This window comes from Mesocricetus auratus, unplaced genomic scaffold, assembly GCF_017639785.1.
Source record: "Mesocricetus auratus isolate SY011 unplaced genomic scaffold, BCM_Maur_2.0 Super-Scaffold_100676, whole genome shotgun sequence".
Classification (NCBI taxonomy): Eukaryota; Metazoa; Chordata; class Mammalia; order Rodentia; family Cricetidae; genus Mesocricetus; species Mesocricetus auratus.
Window position 1 is genome coordinate 120,363,359 of NW_024429266.1, and position 16,917 is coordinate 120,380,275.

Sequence of the window (16,917 nt, forward strand, 5' to 3'; positions counted from 1 at the left end):
TACAATCTCTATACCATATAATTCATCTATTTAAAAGCACAGTTGAGTAGCTTTAAGAATATTTATAGAGCTGTAAGCCGGGTGTTGGTGGAGCACACCTTTTTTTTTTTTTTTTTTTTTTTGGTTTTGGTTTTACAAGACAAGGTTTCTTTGTTTTGTTTTGGAGGCTCTCCTGGAACTCACTTTGTAGACCAGGATGGCCTCGAACTCACAGAGATCCACCTGCCTCTGCCTCCCAAGTGCTGGGATTAAAGGCGTGTGCTCTCTGTATTGTTTTGGAGGCTGTCGGTCCAGCGAGTTCCACGACAGCCTCCAAAATAATACAGAGAAACCCTGTCTCGAAAAACCAAAAAAAAAAAGGGGTGTTTTCATGGTCCTCATTACACCAATCTCCCTCCAAAGGGCCCCTCACTGACCTTTCTCCACACTGAACAAGACTGCTTTTGCTCTGGATCTTTGTACTCTTAGAATAAAGCCAAAGTCTGTCTCCAGTTTCCAAGGCTTGAAGCATTGCTTCCACTTGATTTTCCAGCCTAGTTTCTTCTCTAAAGTACGTTGGCTCACTACGTCAAATGGTTTGCTTATTGGGCTTTATCTCTTCCATATAGTTTTCCTTGTTTTGTTTTGGTTTGTCTTAAACTCCAGCTAAATGTTAGATAATCAGATAACCAAATTAGTTGATGATTGCATTTACTTTCACTCCTCAAAATGTCCTGGTTTGGTTGGTAATTGTGTGGCAATACTGACTAAATTCAGTTTACCTATTGGGTAACTTCCTCAAAGAAGGCTTTTAAAAATCTTGTTTACTACCCTATCATTATAGCTCAGTGGTGAAGTGCTCACCCCCTACGCATATTTGAGGAGCCCTGAGTTTAATCTTCAGCACTGGGGGAGATGGTCTCCTACCTTTATTTGAATTTTGTTTTGTTTTGTTTTTACGAGACAGGGTTTCTCTGTATTGTTTTGGAGGCTGTTGGTCCAGACCGGCCTCGAACTCACAGAGATCTGCCTGCCTCTGCCTCTCGAGTGCTGGGACTTTATTTGAATTTTAAATGCACCACAAATTATCTAACATCAAGCTGTTATGATGGTTTGAGTTGTCTACAATCAAAATGGATTTGTATCTGACCTCGATATTTTGTGTTTTGAAATTGGAAATTACTACTGAGATGTGTCTGACAGTATGAAAAGAGGGTTCAAATTACCACTAGAAGAGCTGGCATTAAACAGAACAAAACTGGAGACTGGGAAGAGAAAGCAGTAGTTAGCACTGACTGCTCTTCCAGAGGATGTGAGTTTGAGTCCCAGCACCCATATGTTGACTCACAACTTCTATAACTCCAGGTCCAGGGGATCCAGGGACACACGTGGTGTACAAACATACACATGCAGAAAACAAAACAAAAACACCCCACACTTAAAAACATTAAAAACCCACAGTTTCTCACCGTATAGGAAGGAAATAGCCATAAAGTTTAATCCAGAAGTGAAAGGTTTGTTTAACATCTGAAAATCATAGAAAACATTAATGGTAAAAGAAAAATCATATGAGCCTGCTAATAATCACAGAAAAATAAGTTTACAAATCCAAGTCCATTTATGATAAAACTCAGCTTAATATGGACATGGTGGCACATGGCTGTAATCCCTACCAGGCAGAAGGCTCATGAGTATCAGGCCAGTCTTGGGTACAAGATTACAAAATGAGAAACTTTGTTTCAGGAACAAAGAAAAAAGTCCAAAACAAAATTTCAGCAAAGTTATAAATAGGAAATCTCTATAAGACAGCAATGGTTTGAAAGATTGAAAACTTTGCTATACTACCTTGACTTAAGAAAAAAATGGGGCTGGAGAGATGGCTCAGTGGTTAAGAGCTCTGGCTGCTCTTCTGGAGGACCTGGGTTCACTTCCCAGCAACCACATGGCAGCTCACAGCTGTAATTCCAGTTCTAGGATACTTGACACTCAATGCAGGCAAAACACCAATACATGTGAAAAAAAATAAGATTAAAAATAATAAAATCAGGAGCTATGTAGGTTGTCTACTCTGGCCTGCCATGTAGTTTAGAATGTTTCTCAGCCTGTGGGTCACGACCCCTTTGGGTGTCAAATGGCCCTTTCGCAGGGCTCGCTTCTCCTGAGACCATTGGGAAACATTCACAATTCAGAACAATAGCAACACTACAGTTATGAAGAAGCAATGAAAATAATTTTATGGTTGGAGTTACTACAACATGAGGAACTGTATTAAAAGGGTCATAGCATTGGGAAGGGTGACAACCATTGGTTTAGAGGAATCGTTTAAGAGGCTTTTTTGTTTTTCAAGTATGTGTATCTGTGTGAGGGCTTGTGCACATGTGCAGGTGCCCGAGGCCAGAGGGGGTCAGATCCGCTGGAGGTGGACTTACAGGAGGCTGTGACTGTGGCTGAGGGAGATGCTCAGCACTCTACTTGGGGCCTCTGCAAGGGCAGCAAGTGCTCTTCACCGCTGAGCCATCTCTGGCCCTACAGATGCATTTTGAAGTGACCATGGAAGAAAAGGAAATAGGAAATGCAAAGCTTGTAGATTAGAACTGAGGTAACATGATCGTAAGAAACCAGTCTCCTGGCTTGTCAGCCAGAAGATGGAGGGGGCTTCCTCTTTAGGGTGAGAGTGGAAGTTCCTGTGAACTCTGACAGTCAAGCTATTAGCAGTTCTAGAAAGTGTTCACAAGGCATCCAACCCACCAAAGTAGATCAGCAAGTTTGAGGTCAGCCTGGTTTACAGAACGAGTTCCAGGCCTATATAGAGAAACCCTGTTTTGAAAAATAAAAGCAAAGAAAGCAAAGTTCCCAGCATGCACAGCTGAAGGAGTCCCTGAGAGAGGTTTTTTTGTTTTGTTTTGTTTTTGTTTCTCTGTATTGTTTTGGAGGCTGTCGGTCCAGCCCAGCCTGGAACTCACAGAGATCCGCCTGCCTCTTCCTCCTGAGTGCTGGGATTAAAGACGTGCACCACCACCGCCCGGCTCCCTGAGAGAAGTTCTAACTGTAGACATGAGTCGCTCGTGGTCCTCTGGTAAGCACCACAGGTAAAAGAGGGCAGAGGGGAATCACCAGGTATTTTCCTGTGCCTGTACACAGATGGCTGGTGAGTCTGAGTTCTGGCTCCTGGAAGAGCACATCATAGTAACAGCGGAGAAAAACAACACAATTCCTTCCGCCTCCTGCATCTTGCCTGACTGTGCCTGACTCACAGGCCTGACAGAGGGAATGAAGCGGCTTCTGCCACCGCCTCTTCCCAGGAGGCGTCCTCACCCCCTCCACAGTCCGGCAAAGGGGCAAGTTCACCAGGACTGAAGCCGCCAGTGCCACAGACCCACACAAGCAGTTGCCGGCAGCAACAGTGCCTGCGAAAGCCCCCACACAGCAGGGACCAGCACAGCATCGTACCACACATACTCTTCTGTGTTCCCTACAGCTGTGTAGACTGCTAGTGTCCCTGCTCTTGTGACAGACACCTAGAATCTTTCATTCCTTGCCATAGAATCCACTGTGTCCAAACGTACCGGTCACAGACCTCTGCCTCTCACCCAAAGCTACTGATAGATACCTCAAGACACATCTAAGCAAGCCACTTACCTGAAAGGCCTTCCCAGGGCCAGCCAGATGGCTCAGCGTGTGCAAGTGTTTGCTACTCCGCATGCCTGATGACCCGAGATCAGTCTCAGGAACCCGTAGTGAAGGAGAGAACTGACTCTCGGAAAGTTTACTTCTGCCGTCCACATGTATGCTGTGGCATGGGCACCCGCACACAAATAATAAAATAAAGACGTTTAAGGTTGGGACTGGAAAGATGGCAGTTAAGAGCACTTGCTACTCTTTCAAAGGGCCTAGCACCTGTGTGGTGTTTTCCAACCATCTACATCTCCAGCTCTAGGGCACCTGATCCCCTCTTTGGACCTCTGCTGGCACTACTCACACATGTGATGTACTTACACACATGCAACACTCGTATGAAAAAACTGATTAAAAGGTTTGTTTTTTTAATAAAAAGGCTGTCCTATGTAGGAACAACAAGGTATTGTGACAAACCCATAAGGATCATAGTTTGTTTTTGTTTTTTTTGTTTTTTTGTTTTTGTTTTTTGGTTTTTCGAGACAGGGTTTCTCTGTGGCTTTGGAGGCTGTCCTGGAACTAGCTCTTGTAGACCAGGCTGGCCTCGAACTCACAGAGATCCGCCTGCCTCTGCCTCCCAAGTGCTGGGATTAAAGGCGTGCGCCACCAACGCCCGGCTTCATAGTTTGTTTTTGTTTGTTTGTTTTGTCAAGGGATTCCAGAGAAAATTAAAGTGGATGAAATGTTATAAAAAGAATTCACAAGAAATTATTATTTTTTTAGTTCAAAGGAACAAACAATTGGACATCCGTGTACAAGAGGACTATAGTATCTAAACTACTCATGACTGGAAAACATATTCACCAAGATATGACAGTCGAACTGCCTGAAGTTTAGTGTAAAGAAAGAATTTTAAAATGTCAAAAAACACCAAGTCACATTTAAAGGCAACACTATTCGACTAATGAGATTTCTCTGCCAGAATCCTCCAGTCCTAGAGGAAATGGGGCATAGCCAAGTCCAGAAATAATCACCCAGCAGGGTTAACTTTAAGAAATGAGGGGAAAATGAAAAGACCTCCCAAAATAAACAAAAACTGGGGGAAATTATGACTGCTAGACCACCCTTAAAACCCATGACTAAGAGAGTTCTAGATTTAAAAGTGAAAAAAAATAACCATAGTAAGTACATGAACATGCAAATTCACTAGAAGAGTTGATGCAAAAGAAGAAATCGAGAAGAATCAAACCTGAGTACAATAAACCATCAAAACACAAAGCTTAATAAGTGAAGAAAAGAGCGAAGAGCATGCAAAGCGGCTAAGTGCACAATTAGATGGAATTGTGCTATAAAGGATGCGTGTGTGTGTGTGTGTGTGTGTGTGTGTGTGAAGCATTGTGTGTAAAGGATGGAAAATGATGTTCCAGGAAAATAGCAATGGACTCCTAAAGCCAGCAGAGTAGCTGCACTTTTATCTGATCAAACAGATATTAACACAAAATAAGTGAGAGACAACACCCACTATATAATGATGGCCACGAATGAATTAATTAAAGATAATAGGAGCAAAGCATGGTGGTTCAGACTGGAATGCCCATGCTCAGGAAACAGTGTTAGAAAGATCACAGGTTAGAAGCTAGTCTGGGCTAGATAATGAGAACCTGTCCCTATAATAGTAAATAAAGATACAATGGTGGTAAATCAATATGGACCAAATACCAGAACATAGAGATTTACACACAATATTATTGAGCCTAAAGACAGAGGAGATCAGAGTGACAGCATATGCCTATTCCTGTGTATTCACTATTTTCATAACAGCTAAGATGCAGGGTCAGCCTAGGTACAAATGGACAGGTAAATGACTAACGAAAACATTGCATATATACACGATGGAGTATTCTTTGACCATATAGAAGAACAAAATTCCCATGACTTGCAGCAAAATGCACAGACTAGAAGATGCTATATTGAGTGAAACAAGGCAGACTCAGAACGACAAACATTATGTGTTTTCTCATATGTGAAGACAAGTTTTGAAAATCAACCTGAACGTAAAATCATGATTACTGGGTGACAAGGGAGGTCAATGCATAATGGAATATAATATATTTTTTACCAGAGAAAGAACTTACACACACGCTGGGGGGTCAGAAGCGTGGCAGGTTTCCAAAGAGAGTGAGTGAATACTTTTCTTTTCCTTAAATAGCCCACCTGTGCTAATCTCCATACACCTGCCCTTTTGGGCGGATTGTTTTGTGGGTTCACCCCTACAACTGGGCCTGTGACTTGGGGCAAGAATGGAATAGGATCAATAGCTGAAAGTCATCAACTCATGCTGTATGCACGAGCAGGAATATATACAATCCCACAAACACATACAGCTATAGTATGCTAATGAAAAACTGAAAAGGAGCCAGACAGTGGTGGCGCACACCTTTAATCCTAGCACTCAGGAAGGAGTCAGAGACAGGTAGATCTCCAAGTTCAAGGCCAGCCTGGTCTAAAGAGGGAGTTCCAGGAGATCCAGGACTAAACAGAGAAACCCTGCCTTGAAAAACAAAACAAAAAACAAAAGAAGGAAGGAAGAAAAGAAAAAGTTGAAAAGGTGGTCCACTAAGATGGCTCAGCAGGTAGAGGTATTTGCACTCAGGGATAATAACCTGAGTTCAATTCCTGGATCCCACTCCCAGTAGCTGCCCTCTGATCTCCACACATGTGGTGGATCATGTGTGAATACTGCTCCCAAACAGAAAACAACACTGAAATTCTGTTTCTTACACAGATGGACCATGCATGTGATCATATTTCCAATAGGAATAGAATGGGGCTAAAATAATGACTTCTGTTTAAGGAACACTGGCGCCATAGTGATCCTGTAGTTTGACATGGCATGTTTGCGGTGATGCCAGTGCAAACCTACCTCAGTGTCAGTCATGACAACACAGCACAGAACTGTTAAGTCCAGCACCCGGGAGGCTGAAGCAGGAGGAGTATAAATTTAAGGTTGAGGAGCTGGAGAGATGGCTCAGAGGTTAAGAGCACCGACTGCTCTTCCAGAGGTCCTGAGTTCAATTCCCAGCAACAGCATGGTGGCTCACAACCATCTGTAATGAGATCTGGTGCCCTCTTCTGGCGTGCAGACATACATGGAGGCAGAATGTTGTATTCATAATAAATACACATCTTTAAAAAAAGTTTAAGGCTGAGATACAAAGTACAGTACCGCAAACAAACAACTGATTTCAAAGTATCTCAAACAAACAACAACAACAAAACAGTTTGGGAGTGTAGTAGGCTGTAGGTATATAAACCATGTAGATGTAAATTCTCTCTGGTGTTGACGTGGTAACTGAGAGTCATTTTTCAGAGTATATTCCCATCACGGGTGGTTTTAATTGGCAAAACCTGAACGTCTGCCATAGCACTGGATGAACAGCCACGTAAGACAAATCTTTAAAAAGTAGTTAAACAACGACCACAGAATGTGTGTGCCGATTTTTCATCCACCCGCTGTGACCACCGGAGGAGACGTTTGCACGTTGGCTCTGCTTCACAAGAGTCCCTGCCTCTCACAGTAGGGAAGCCATAGCCCTGGAGCCGGTGGTGGGCGGCACTCCCTGTGCCCAGAATGTGTCCCAGGAACCGGGCCCAGGCTGTGGTCTTCAGAGGCCCACCCCCTAGGAACCTTCATCGTCTAGGACCCACACCACGTGAAGCAGTACTTCTGTTGTCTCCCAAAATAGCAGTATCAGCTGGGGGAGGTGGTTAGGGGGCGTTTCAGAGTCAAGGCGCAACAGTGTAACTCCTCGAGAGGAAACGCCCAGACTGGGCAGTCCACAGATCAGACAGCACTGGCAGGGGCTGCTGGGGGCGGGGTGGTGACTGCTAGTTGGCACACAGTTTCCTTTTGGAGTGGCAGTGGACAGTGGTGATAGTTGTACATCTGTGTGCGTACGGCCTTAAATTTTTATTGTGTTTACTTATTTATGGGGTGGGTGAGAGGGTCAAAGAAAACTAACTTTGTGGACTAGGTTCTCTCCTTTCCTGTGGGTCCCAGATATCCACCTTAGATGGTCACGCTTGAACACCTTCCTGCCCAGTCATCTTACTGGCTCCCGTAAACTATTTTAAAAGGATTAAAAATTATATAAAATACATCTTATGACACGTAAGTCATATTGCAATAAAATATGGTATTATAAGACTAGCAGAAGTTTGCTGTCTTGTTGCTTCATAATAGTCTGAACTTTTCATTTTGAAGCGTGAAAAGATTTTTAAAACACCTTTATTGTGCGGCAGGAGAGATGACTCAGCAATTAAGAACAAAGTTGCTTTTTCAGAGTTCTTGAGTTCAATTCTCAGAAGCCACGTGGTGTCTGTCTCACATGGATGGGATCTGATGTCCTCTTCTGGCATACAGGTTTACATGCAGATAGAATCCTCATACACTTAAAAACAAACACCTTTCGGATCTCTGTGAGTTCGAGCTGGACCGACAGCCTCCAAAACAATACAGAGAAACCCTGTCTCGTAAAACCAAAAAAAAAAAAAAACCTTTCAAAACCATTAACAGGAGATTCTGCAGAGTATTGCAGCTGTACCTGAGCCTTTGATCTGCCTTTGGTGAAGTGTTATCTTTTGTGTTTGCTACCTTTTGTTTGAAGTATGTAAATCTTATCTGAGTACTTTGGGGTTTTTTTGTTTTGTTTTGTTTTGTTTGTTTGGCTGATTTTTGGAGACAGGATTTCTCTGTATTGTTTTGGAGCCTGTCCTGGAACTCTGTAGACCAGGCTGGCCTTGAACTCATAGAGATCCATCTGCCTCTGCCTCCCGAGTTCTGGGATTAAAGGCCTGTGCCACCAACTCCCAGCTCTTCTCTGAGTTCTTCCTGAAGGGTTCAACGCCTCTGTAAAACTTAGTTGTGAGGTGACTTGGAACACAAAGATGCCACGTCACTGGGAATTGCTTTGGCATGTGTTTTTTTTGGGGGGGGCTTCAGATAAGAGGTTTTGGTATGCAGAAATTGACTTGCTAAGGTGTAAATAGTCTAACAATAAAAGGAAGCCCTTTGCAAAGAGTCAGTCAGTTCACCAGAAGCTGACTCCCCTGCAGCTGCAACAGCTAAAGTGACTGTTTCTTCCACAGACTGCACAGCACCTGACACTACAAAAAACAAAGCAAACAAAAAAACTTCATTGTATTAAGGTTTCTAGTGCTGTGAAGAGACACCCTGACTACAGCAACTCTTATAAAGGAAAATATTTAATTGGGGCTGGCTTACAGTTTCAGAGGTTTAATCCCATTATCTTCAAGGTAGTGTGCAAGCTGACTTGATGCTGGAGAAGGGGCTGAGAATTCTATGTCTTGATCCATAGACAATAAAAGGAAGTGAACTGTGTACCACACTGGGCATAGGTTGAGCATATAAGACCTCAAAGCCTGTCCCCACAGTGACACACTTCCTCTGACAAGACCACACATACTCCAACAAGGCCACACCTCCTAATAGTGCCCCTCCCTATGGGTCAAGCATATGAGTCTTTGCATGTCATACCTATCCAAACCACCACATCCATCTTTAGTGATGGAGAAATGGCTCTACCAGAGGACCCTGGTTCAAGTCTAATCTCGTGGTGTCACTATACCTTGGTGTAGTGGCATACACCTGTAATCTCAGCACCTGGGGCATGGAAGCAGGAGTAAATTGGAGACAATCATGGACTACATGAAACTGTGTCTCAAGAAACAAACCAGGCCCACCCAAATGCCATGGCTGTGAAACAGAGCTCAGAATCCTAGGAACCAACTATTTGGGGGCTGCAGAAACAAGGCAGCTACCCCTCCCATCCCAGACTCATGGTGGCTGCAGAGGATCCTATAGTCAATTATACCCCCCAAAGAGCCTCCTTCTCTATCCTTGGCTACAAAAACTGCATCTTGAAGCATGTAATCTGTGATTTCCCGAACTCCTGTCATTGAGGAGCTGGGTCCTGTGTCCTGGTCATGGTGTGGCCGGAGCTAGATGACACTCCACTTCTCTGGCATCAAATAAAGCCTGCTTCAGCTGTTTGAAGTCATCTAAATCTCATCTCTTATTATTCCTAAAAACTTAATTCTTACTTATCCTTATACTACCTAAAACACCTTGGCTCATTTTGGGACTACTGTGTGTTATAAATTGCAGTGATTCGCTGTACATACAAAGATTTTTCTGCTCATAAAGAAATATGGTAGTTTCATTATAGAAGATAAACACTTTAAATATTTTCTACCTTCATGCCTATTTTAGCTATGGTTTCTATTGCTGTGAAGAGACACCATGACCACAGCAACTCTTATAAAGGAAATGTTTAATGGGGGGGGTGCCTCACTTACAGTTTCAGAGGTTCAGTCCATATCGTCATGGTGGCCACATGGCAGCCTGCAGGCAGACAGTGCTGGGGAAGTAGCTGAGTCCTATATCTTGCAGGCAATAGGAAAATGTTCTCTGACAGTGGGAGTAGCTTGAACATAGGAAATCTCAAAGACCACTCCCACAGTGACTCACCTCCTCCAACAAGGCCATACCTATAACAACAAAGTCACACCTCCTAACAATGCCACTCCCTTTGGGCCCATGTCAAACCACCACAATGCCTCAGCATGTTACATGCCAAACTATTAGACCTTGGACTGAATTGTGTTAGGATGTGGGTATTTCATTGTTTTTAAACTTCATTTTCCTGTGCGTATGCACACTTCCATGCTTATGCCACGACATGTGCGAGTTAGTTCTCTCTTCCATCGTGTGGCTTCTGAAGACACAACTCAGGGTATCAGCTTTGGCTATCTTGTTGGTTCTGGTTTTTAATTTCTTCTTTTGAAATGAGGGCTTCTGAGACTTGCTCCTGCTCCCATGCCCCAAGTGCTGGGATTAGAGGCGTATATCTCTACACCTCTAAATTCTACTTCAAGCTGGGGAGCAGACCCAGAACTTCGCTAGGCAAGAACTCTAGCAACTGAGGTGTATCCACAGCCCAGAATGTTTGATCCTTCAAATTGCTGCTTGAGGGCCAGCATGGTTACTCAGCAGGTGAAACCACTTGCTGTCAAGCCTGATGTCCCCTGCGTGTGATTCTGAGAACTCACATGGAGGATGAGACCTGGGTGTGACTCTGGGAACTCACAGCAGGGAAGGAGATAACCTGATACCTGCTATTTGTCCTGTGACTTCCATACACATGCTCCAGGACACACACATAATTTTGTTTTGTTTTGTTTTTCTTTAAGACCAAAACAGAGGGAGCTGACTGCCTAGAGATTGAGTCCCACCTCCACAGGTACTACAAACAGCCTTGAGTGACAGTGCATCCTCTTTTTAAATTCTATTGGTGTCTCTGACTTCCAATTACAAACAAAAACAGAACAAATGATTAAATAAGGGCTGAAGGGATGGGTCAGCAGTTAGGAGCATTTGCTGTTCTTCCAGAGAACCCGAGTCTGGTTCCCAACACCTATATAAGGTAAACCACCTGTAATTCTAGCTCAAGATCAGAAGCCTCTCCTGGACTCTGAGGGCATCTGCACTCCCATGTGTATACACACACATACACATACAATACACACAAACAAAACACACATATATACACACATGCACACTTACACACATATACAATACACACATATACACACAAGCATGCACTCACACATACACACATACAATACACACATATGCACACATACACACACAAGCATGCACTCACACATACACACAAACACATGCATACACACACATAAACACACACACACATAGCACACATAACTAAAAGCAAAAACAATTTTTTTTTGTTTTTACGAGACAGGGTTTCTCTGTATTGTTTTGGAAGCTGTCGGTCCAGCCCGGCCTGGAACTCACAGAGATCCGCCTGCCTCTGCCTACCGAGTGCTGGGATTAAAGGCGTGCGCCACCAACGACCGGCTGGGGGCATCTTCTTGACTAATGGTTGATGAGGGTCCAGTTCCCTGTGGTGGTACCACTTTCATGCAGATGGCCATGGGTAGTATAAACTGCGCAGGCCATAGAGTGCAAGCCAGTAAGCAGCCGGCCTTCATGGCCTCCGGTTCCTGCTTGGGTCCCTGTCCTGATTGCCCTCTATACTGGGCTGAGATAAACCCTTTCCTCCTCAAGTTGTTCCTGGTCATGCTGTTTTATTATGATACTAGAAAGCAAACTAAGACATATACCAAAGAATTGTAGAGTACGTTTATGATTTATTATCAGTATTTATTTATATATGCCTTTGTGTACTGATAAACAGGTCTTTTATGGGATATAACAAAGTCCTTTATATGCTCAATATTAATATGTACTTATTGAATACGCACAACAAAAGCGGAAGACACAAAATTAGCAACTTTTTTTTTAATCATTGAACAAAAGCTCTGTGGAATTAAGCCTTGACTGTTTTTTCTTTAATTTGTTAGCTACTTAATGATGCTGGGCTAGCAGCATTAGTGAGTTGGTATTGTATTGTAGCCCTCACCATCCTTCTCTGGAGCTCTCCTGCTTTCCTCAGCTGAAGCTCTGTACATAATGTACTGGCTTCCACATTAAGATCTGTACATACATAATGCACTGCCTTCCACATTAAGATTCGTACATACAATCTCTGTAAGTTCGAGACCAGCCTGGACTACCAAGCGAGTTCCAGGACAGCCTCCAAAGCCACAGAGAAACCCTGTCTCGAAAAACCAAAAAAAAAAAAAAAAAAAAAAAAAAAAAAAAGATTTGTACACACAACCGGGCGTTGGTGGCGCATGCCTGGGAGGCAGAGGCAGGCGGATCTCTGTGAGTTCGAGGCCAGCCTGGTCTACAGAGCTAGTTCCAGGACAGCCTCCAAAAAATAGTACAGAGAAACCTAGTCTCGAAAAACCAAAAAAAAAAAAAAAAAAAAAAAAAAGATTCGTGCATACATAATGCATTGGCTTCCACATTAAGCTCTGTACATACATAATGCACTGCCTTCCACATTCTTTCCCTCAAGGCCCTGGCGACCATCATTCTACTGCCTGGCACCATGGATTTGACGGCCCCAGCAACCTTGTATATAGCAGTTATTATGACTAGCTTACTTATGTCTTTCTCTTTTTGAGACAGGGTATATGTATCCCTGGCTGTCCTGGATTAAGTCTAGATGCTCAGGAGGATGGAACTGAGCTAAAAAAGTGTTCTCAATGTTAAGTATGGACGTGAGGAATTTACTATCGATTTTTAAAAAGACATTTAAATATGGCACTGACATCAGCTTCACCTTGCTGAGGGAGATCCCTACCGTGGATGTTATCACAATGGCAGGACATATGTGGGGTTCCACGGCAGAGGGGCAAGAGTGGGAGGGCTGGTGTTCCCCGTGATCTAACCTCCCCTCCAGGCCCACCTCTGAAATGTTGCACTAGGGACAAGGTTCGTGTACCCTAGGCCATACTCAAGTGATGCCCACACCACAGCATCCCCACGGCTGGGCACTAAGGAATGCCTGTGCTCTCGTTCATCTTTTTATTGTTCACAATGTCCCCCATTTGAAAAAAAAAAACACACTTTAAAGGTTGAGAACACACACACACACACACAACACACACACACACACACTTAAAAATTCCAGTCCTGTAGTGTAGGAGGAAGTCTGTATGCCACCATTAAACATGTGACTTACTAGAGGCGCATACAGATGAGGTAATAAAAGGGCGGTTTACCGCCGGGCGGTGGTGGCGCACGTCTTTAATCCCAGCACTCGGGAGGCAAAGGCAGGCGGATCTCTGTGAGTTCGAGGCTGGGCTGGACCGATAGCCTCCAAAACAATACAGAGAAACCCTGTCTCGAAAAAAACCAAAAAAAAAAAAAAAAAAAAAAAGGGCGGTTTACCACACCGCTAACCACACCCACTTTAGGCATGACTAAAGACTTATACGGCCGGACATAAAGGCGTATACGTACGTAGGTGGTGAGCTACGTCACTAGCCAGGCCCACTTTTGGAACTACTTGGCTCATCTGGGTTACTTGTTTGGTTTCTTGTGAGTAATTTCTACAATAAATACTTAGTTTTACTTTCAGTAAGTGTGTCGCTTATCATTACAGCGTCCTTTGGAGCATCACTGTAGTTTTTGTTTTGTGAGACAATGTCTCATTAAGTAGCCCAAGATGGCCGTGAACTATTCTCTTGAACAGTTCTGTGTGCTGAGGTTATAGGTGTGTACCACTAACGATGCCTGCCTTTAGCCTTGTGGTTTTAATAACAAAGAGTACCGACTGGCCTGTCAGAAGGCTACCTGGAATTTTCCATCTCACAGGCACACGGTGAGAGTGGATGATTTATCTAGGGCAGAGGGTTCGGGTTCCCAACCGATGGAGGCTACTTCACAAAGAACCAATTCAGGCCCTCGTGGCAGCAGAACTTGCTTCAGGGCTTTCCAAAGCGCTGGGGGGGGGGCTGTTTTCTGGGGCAGGGCTGGCCCAGGCAGGTGGGAAGGCTACTGTCCCTCTTGGTCCACTCTTCACTTTATTCCCAGAGCAAGTACAAGTTCCTGCTTCAAACAGACTCACAGATTAAGGTGACTAGAAGACCTAAGGTCAGCTACAGATGGACTTTTCATTCACACAAACTACCCTGGGTATAAAGCACGAAGAGTAGCTTTCTGTGTTGAAGCCTATCAGAATGTGGTAGAACCACGTCTCTGGTGAGCTGGACCAGATGCACAGGCCCTCAATATGGTGTTCCCCCATCCCCTGCGTATACCTACAATGGCTTACAGTGTCTTTTCATTAGTCACCTTACTATTTAACCCACTGGTTCCCAACCTGTGGGTGGCGACTCCTTTGGGGTTGATTGACCTTTCCACAGGGGTCACACATCAGATAACCTACATATCAGACACAATTCATAACAGTATAAAAACTACAGCTATGAAGTAGTGATGGCTAGGATTCTTGACAATATGAGGAACTGTATTAAAGGGTCGAGGTGTTAGGAAGGTGGAGAAACACTGCTCCAACCTCTGGTGAACTCTGACTGGATTTTGTCTGAGAACAGGGTCATGGGAGTTTTGTTCTTGGGCTCATTGTGTTTGGGACACATGTGATTTGATTTGGTGGGTGGGGGCCGAGGTTGTGCCAGTGAGAAAGGCCCTGGGTGGTAGATGAGTTTCGAGAAGGTCAACTGAGAAACCTGAAGAATCACTATAGCTCAGTGAAAGCAGAGGCTGTCGTGGCCAGTTCCTGAAGCAGCTCCTGAAACAGCCTGCCCTAGGAAGTCCTAACTGCCCCTTTTCTCATCATTTACATTCAGTAGGCTCATGGGGCCCTCCTTGTCCTGACCTGGCCATATTTCCTGGTTCTATCTCCTTTCTGACCCTTGCTGCTACCTGAACATTTGATTTCTCTAAGCCATGTTGCTCCCCAGTCTTCATTTGTGCTGTTCTCATAGCTCTGGGGTCCTTGGTGTCTTACAAATTTGTCTTCAACTCCCTCCGTGCTAGAATGCTCAGCCTTCAGGTCTGGATTCGGCTCAGAGGGGAAGACACCTAATTGTTCCTGCTGGACAGTTCCCACCCCCAGAAGTTGGCTCAGTGCCCTGACTCACAACTCACTGTGCTCTACCCTCTGGCAACTGCCCACCTCTGGCAGCAAGCTATATTTAGCCAGGGACAGTACATGTTTACCGTGCACCACGCATGACCCTGTAGAACCAAATACTTCAGAGAAGGCGGTACGCAGCATGAGGGACTCCGGTTATGTTAACAGTGACTTTCAAGTGGCCACAGACTGTAAACATCAGATTCCTGGGGGAAAACTGAGTCTCTGGTGCAGTTAAAAGGTTCTCAAACTTTGTGGCTGCTCAGGACAGTTTGGAGACACTGAACATTTGTGTGACTATTTGAGGACATCAGCCAATCAGAGTACCTCTTCATCCATCTCTATGAAGTGGTGCTGAGGTAATGCCTTTTCAAGACCTGAAACAAAATGACAAAAATATTGTTAAGTTAAATAACTCTCAGATAGTATTTAATTACTACTGTAAATTTATTATTTCACTAAGGTTCTCTTTTACTCTTACTCTGATCCTATGATCCTCTTACGCTTTTTACATGAATGTACAGTGATGAGAAGTTAGCTTCACAAGAGTTCTTATTGGAGAAATAAGAAACAGCATGATACGTTATCCTTGTTGGACATCTTGGATTCACACATCTCTAAAGAAGAAAAGCCAGATAGTCCTGAATGTGAACAGCAAGACTAGATAACTTCTCCAACATTGAAGAGTTTTTCCCAAGATCTCTAACTGTTAAGTAGGTAAATTTGACTAGGTTAAGAACTCTGTTCATGAACTGGAGAGAAGCTCAGTGGCTATGCGTGCATAACACTCTTGCAGAGGACCAGAGTTCAATTCTCAGCATCCACTTCATGTGGCTCACAACATCCACCATCGGCAACTCCCGCACTGGTAGACTGGATTCCCTCTTCTGGCCTCCATGTGCCAAGGTGCACTGAACACCCACCCCTCAATATACACAAACTGTAAAACAAAACTCTAGTCACCAAGGCATCATAAAGAACGAATCACAGGAAAACACAAAATGACAAAGAAATTGTATGCAGAACGCAAATACCCATTTATGTGTCACAGTTTGAAAGACTCTGTCCCCTTCAAAATCCACGTTGAAAGTTCATCTCCAGAGAAATAGTAGTAAGTGTTTGCTCATTAGGCACAGTCCTCATAAGTGGAGCTAGGTGCTCTTACAAAAAGTGTGGTGGAGGGAACTTAAGTCTTTAAATTAAAAAACATTTTTTTAAATCCCTCCTGTGGCCGGGCGTTGGTGGCGCATGCCTTTAATACCAGCACTCGGGAGGCAGAGGCAGGCGGATCACTGTGAGTTGAGACCAGCCTGGTCTACCAAGTGAGTTCCAGGACAGCCTCCAAAGCCACAGAGAAACCCTGTCTCGAAAAAAAAAAATCCTCCTGTGTTCATGATTGTGAGGACACTTCTCCCTCTAGAGCCGTGGTTCGTAACCTATGGGTTTGACCCCTTTTCATGGGGGTCACATATCAGATATCCTGCATATCAGGTTTATAAAATCACAATTCATTACAGTAGCAAAATTATGGTTATGAAGTAGCAACAAAAATAACTTTATGGTTGGAGGTGACCACAACATGAGGAACTGTGTTAAAAGATGGCAGCATTAGGAAGGTTGGGAAGCACTGCTCTAGAGGATGGAGTAGTAAGTGGTGGTTTCAATGAAAATGGACCCCACAGACTCAGGGAGTTGCATTACTGTAGGTGTG

At 44.0% G+C, this 16,917-nt stretch overlaps 1 protein-coding gene across 1 annotated transcript in view; it reads right to left on the bottom strand.

Moving 5' to 3' along the window:
* Positions 1–15,362: 15,362 nt before the first annotated feature.
* Avl9 (AVL9 cell migration associated) overlaps positions 15,363–16,917 on the bottom strand; it is a 57,358-nt gene continuing 55,803 nt past the window's right edge. The window contains exon 18 of the transcript XR_005873697.1: positions 15,363–15,583. The gene's annotated coding sequence lies outside the window, so the exon portion shown is untranslated. The remainder of the gene's footprint in view (positions 15,584–16,917) is intronic.